The sequence below is a fragment of the Herpailurus yagouaroundi genome, unplaced genomic scaffold, assembly GCF_014898765.1.
Source record: "Herpailurus yagouaroundi ecotype Mexico unplaced genomic scaffold, PumYag 203, whole genome shotgun sequence".
NCBI classification, from domain to species: Eukaryota; Metazoa; Chordata; class Mammalia; order Carnivora; family Felidae; genus Herpailurus; species Herpailurus yagouaroundi.
In genome coordinates, this window is record NW_024412434.1 from 1,649,915 (window position 1) to 1,656,030 (window position 6,116).

The following is a 6,116-nucleotide window of genomic DNA, read 5'->3' on the forward strand; positions in this document are numbered from 1 at the left end:
GCCACCCAGGCGCCCCAAAAAGTACTATTTTAATCCAATTTCCCCCCAAATAAGGATATATTTGTATACATTTGTATATATATTTGTGTGTGTGTGTGTGTGTGTGTGTGTGTGTGTGTGTACACCTCACATGAATTACTGCTACATCCTCAGAGGAGGTTTGTATATCCACACACCCTGTCCATCCCATCAGGACTGTCTACCTGCCATATCTCCTTTCTTCTTTGCTGAATTCCCTCACTCTCCCCTGCCTCTCAAATCTTATCCGTGCTTCAAGGCCAGCTCCTTTATACCTACCTCCCAACTCCATCCTCCCTTCAAAAGAAATTACTCTCCCCTCTAACATCCCAAGGCACATAATGCTTGTACCAACTTGTACCAAACATCTGTCACTTAATCATATGTAGTATCAAATTTTTTGCAAATAAATGACTCGATCTCTGTCTAGACTGCAAATTCCTTAAAGAAAGGAAAGAGCACTTTTCCCCCTCTCTACTGCTGCCCTCCATCCCAAGAGACACTTAGTGTTGCCTTATATACCTGTGAGAACTTAATAAATATCTTAGGAATAAATGAATCCATGAACAAATGAATCAGTGCAGAAAAAGGCAATTGGAGTGGAAAAGTAGATGATAAGAAACAGGATTGGTTTAACATGCTAAGACATTTATGAACAGACATACAGACAGTGGGCTCAGGGCTAGGGATCCAAAGTCTTTCTTGAATCCCTTTTATTTGAATATGCTTCAGTGAGAGGGGGCTTTTGAATGACTTTGAGGGAGGAGAGGGCTACCCCTAGAGCTCTAGAAGTACAAGGACTCATTAGAGGGAGGAAATGTTCAAATGAATGAATTAGCTGTGATCAGAATTTCTGTGAGATGAAATGTCAGAAGTGGGGAGGAGATTCAGAGCAAAGATTCTGGGTATTGATGCAGAAATAAAGAGAGTGACCAATGCAAACATCCAGGGAGAATGTTCATCTTAGTATCTAAATTAAGAACAGATGAGGTAGAGGCAATGAAGTGGAGATAGAACAGTGAGCCCATGGTATGTCGTTTCCATGCTCTTTATAAAAGTAAGCAGGAAGAGGATATTGTGGGAAGAAAGGCATATACGGTTGCAAGTGAACATGAGCACAGGAGACGTAGAACGAGTTGCCTTAGCTCTCTGAGGCAAAGGAAGGCAGATATGCTGGCATTTCTACCAGTTTGTTAGCTTTCAAACAATTGCAGCCAATGCTTAGCAGTACCATATTAAGCAATTAAAGTAAGGCTAGCTAACAAGATAGGCTAATTTTCATTTTTCTCTCAAAACACTAATATGTCAATAGGTATTCAAACTGGACAGGCCATAAATAAATCTGAAATTTAAGGGAATTTCAAAGGAGAGGGGAAAACAAAAGACATATATTTATTCCTTACAAGCACATTGAAAAGTGCAGCATTAGGGACAAGTATATAGAGAAAGAGGATAAAGAATTTTAAAGACAAAAATGACACAACTACATAAACCAAACATCCAGATTTTTTGGGTAGTCTCTAGATGGTCACACTAAATTTTCACATTACATCCAGATGTTTAGTATATTGTCAACAGCATCAGAATTAACTTTTCATAACTTTGGAGATGTCATATTAGTATCATTTAAATTATGAGATAAATTAAGCTTGATCTGGTGATGGTTTTCAGCTAGACTCATCAGCTACAGGCATCTATAGAATAACATGGACCAAAACCAGACCAGCAATTATATTATGTTGTCTAGTAAATTTAAGAAAGTCAAGTACTTTATCAGTAAAGTACTCAACTAGAAATTCTACTCATTAAAACATTGTTTTAGGGGCGCCTGGGTGGCTCAGTCGGTTAAGCATCCGACTTCGGCTCAGGTCATGATCTCGCGGTCCGTGAGTTCGAGCCCAGCGTTGGGCCTGTGCTGACAGCTCAGAGCCTGGAGCCTGTTTTGGATTCTGTGTGTCCCTCTCTCTCTGACCCTCCCCCATTCATGCTGTCTCTCCCTGTCTCAAAAATAAATAAATGTTAAAAAAAAAATTTTTTTTAAACATTGTTTTAATTACAAACAAGCATATCAAAAAACGTTCAATCTCGGGGCGCCTGGGTGGCGCAGTTGGTTAAGCGTCGGACTTCAGCCAGGTCACGATCTCGCGGTCCGTGAGTTCGAGCCCCGCGTCAGAGCCTGGAGCCTGTTTCCGATTCTGTGTCTCCCTCTCTCTCTCTCTGCCCCTCCCCTGTTCATGCTCTGTCTCTCTCTGTCCCAAAAATAAATAAACGTTGAAAAAAAAATTTAAAAAAAACAAAACAAAAAAAACGTTCAATCTCACTAAGGGTATTATTATTTTACATGTATATAATATATATGTATATTTACTATTACATGTAAAATTTAAACACTAACAAGAATTTTTTTATCATAAAATTGATTTTAGAAGGACAATTATCAGAGTTGACTAACAAACTGGTAAACAGAAGTTTAATTGGTATAAGCCTTTTGGAGGGTAATTTGTCACTAGCTATTAAAACTGAAAATATGCACATCCTTTAACTCAGCAATTCTACTTGCAGAATTTTTCCTAATGAAATGCTTTCACAAGTGCACAAAGATATTCTTTAAGCAATATTTTTAAGTGTGGAAAAATTAGAAAGAGCACAATTATTCAACAATAAGCAATTCGTAAAATAAACTATGGCAAAATATAAGCAATAAGATAATATGCAGTACTTTTCTTAATGAACATATAATCTATATAGACCAACCAAAAAAATGTTCAAAATACTGTTAGTAAAAAAGTTAATGCCAGAATGTATTTACGATATATCAATATGCACTAATAATAATTATAACTATCGCAACATATGTGACAAAATTTGGAAGAATATACATAAATTATCATGGAAGAGTGGTGAGTAGGCAGAGGAAAGATTATAAGAGGCTATTAATTTCTGTGCTACACATTTCTGTGCTCTTTTGAACTTTTTTAACAAGGATATATTATTTATGTAATCAGGAAAAAAAAGCTAAAATATAAAGAGTAAGTGCTTTAACTCTTTGAAGTTTCTTCCCAGTCAAGGTCAGCAATTCTACTACTAGGAAACATGTGAATTTTTCCTTCCTGAGCAGCATACTAAACAACATTACAAGCACACCTACATGAGCTAGTCAGGCACCTTCTCAAACGTTTTAATCAGCTTATTTTCACATCTATCATTAGTCAATTCCATCATACTCTATATTCAAAAATATAAAAAAGGTCCAGAAGAGATTTGTAGCTATACTGACACAAAATGGAAATAATTTTAGGATGTTTTAATTAACATTACTCAAAGCAATTTAGACTCTTTTTAAGTAACATACTCATTGGATGGATTTTAATGTATTTCAGCAGCACACATCTGTTTTTACATCTTAAAATATCTGTAGTAAACCCACTTTGCTTGTGAAATTAATTTAAATATATATGTAAATATTAATGCATGAACATGATGTAACTAGCCAAAACTCTTTCAACTCCAAAATATATCATTAAAAATGAGAATGCTTGGGGCGCCTGGGTGGCGCAGTCTGTTGAGCGTCCGACTTCAGCCAGGTCACGATCTCGCGGTCCGTGAGCTCGAGCCCCGCGTCGGGCTCTGGGCTGATGGCTCGGAGCCTGGAGCCTGTTTCCGATTCTGTGTCTCCCTCTCTCTCTGCCCCTCCCCCGTTCATGCTCTGTCTCTCTCTGTCCCCAAAACAAATAAACGTTGAAAAAAAAAAATGAGAATGCTTGGTGTCATACATAAGCAAATCTATACCTAGCTGGACTCTCCATAATGGAATCAAATGTCAGCTTTAATACATGTTGTTACATGTTCCAAAGCAGTCACTTGGCCTCCTCTGCACCACAGTGCAATGTGAAGTTTCACGCAGGTTTATATTTTATATATTTGTTCTCATACACAGATATGTTGACAACGTAAGTCAGCTGCTTTTTAAAACAAACTCTTCAAGAATGAAACTTAGTGACTTCCAGTTTCTGGTCCTGCATGTAAAGAGCTAAGAAGTTGCCAACTACATCCTAACAACAGGTTAAAAGCTGACCAAACTGAAAAATCAACAACTCTTCTTAGATCTGTCAGAGAAGCAAGGTCACAGGATAAACTGCCACACTGAAGATCGGAGAGACAGTCAAGTGGATATAGAGAAACACATTTACCTGAGCAGAAACCTCCAAGCAGAAGCCTCCTCTGGAACCAGTGTTGAGGTAGGAAAATCTGAACTGTATTTCACAAACGGCTGGAGACTCTGTGTGGGCAAGTCTGAAAGTAAAAATTTCTAGAGGAACCCTGTTGCTGGGGACCACGATGCTTTTGTGTGTTTCAACTCTGTGAGCTCTACTGGGTCTTCACAATGAATATTGGAGGGAAATTCCACTGAACTTCCAATAGGGAAGGGGAAAAGGAAATACTTTGAAATGTACCAGAGCATCTATTCTTCTTCACCAGGTCTGCTATCAGGAAAAACTAGTTTACCTGGAGGAAGGGAAATACCCAACTCCAGCCAACTCTAACCATTCTGTCCCACCCAAGGGGGGGTATAAAAAAAAAAAAAAAAAAAAAAAACAAAAAACTGGGAAGCACTCGTGAAGTTCACAGCCTAAAATCAGAGGCCCATCAAAACACTGAGATCTATAAAATGCTTTTCCTCCCCTCACACCTTACCACTCCATCATTAAAGGACCATTTATCATGATTCCTTTTACCCAGTACATCATGTCTGCCTTCTAACAAAAAATTAGGAGGCGTACTAACAGCAAAAACACAGTACGAAGAGATAGAATAAGCATCAAAACCATAGTCAGATATGTCAGAAATATTGGAATTATCAAACCAGTAATTTTTAAAACTATGCTAAGTGCCTTAATGGAAAAAGTAGACAGATAATGTAAACAGAGAGATGGAAATTGTAAGAAAAATCAAAAAGAAATGCTAGAAATCAAAAACACTGTTACAAAAATGAAATACGCATTTGAGGGGCTCATTAGTAGTCTAGACACAGATGAGAGGAAAAACATCTCTGAGGATATGACAATAGAAACTTCCAAAATTGAAAAGCAAAGAGAAAAAAGACTGGAAAAACCAGCACAGACTATTCAGGAACATTGGGATAGTTACAAAGGGTGTAACATATGCATAATAGCAATACCAAAAGGAAAAGAAAACAAGAAAAGAACAGAAAAAATATCTAAAGGGATGATGAGCTTTTCCCAAAATTAATGTCAGATGTAAAACCACAAACCCAAGAAACTCAGGGAACACCAAATAAAATAAATAGGAAAACAAACAAACAAACAAACAAAAAACGCTACACTAAGGTATATAATACTCAAACTTCAGAAAATCAAAGATAAAGAAAAAAATCTTGAAAGAAGTCAGATGCACAGAGCACCTTAATTATAGAGTAGCAAAGATAAGAATTAAACTGACTTCTCCTCAGAAATCATTGCAAGCAAGAAGAGAATGGATTGAAATATTTAATGTACTGAGAGAAGATAACCATCAACTTAAAATTCTGTAACATGAGAAATTATTCCTCAAAAGTGAAGGAGAAATACTTTATTGGAAAAACAAATATTGATAGAATTTGTTGCAAATAGACCTACCTTGCAAGAAATGTTAGAAGTGCCTCAGAGAGAACAAAAATGACATAGGTCAAAACTTTGAAGATCTACATAAAGAAAGCAAGAGCATCCAATAATGAATTAATGAAGGCAAAATAAAAACTTTTATTTTTCTTATTTTTAATTGATCTAAAAGCTAAGTTTTTAAAATAATAATAGCAACAATCTATTTGCCATATATAGATAAATGTTATATATATGCTTATATATAAGTGAAATGAATGACACATGCACAGGAGAGAAGAATTAGGTATATTTCATTATTATAAGGTACTTGAATTATCCATGAAGCAGTATAATATTATTTGAAAAGGACTTTGGTTAGTTGTAAATACATATTGCAAGCCCTAGGATAACCACCTTAAAAGGTTAAAAAAAAAAAAAACAAAGAAAGAAAGAAAAAATATAATTAACAAGCTAAGAACAGAGAGAAAATAGGGTCAT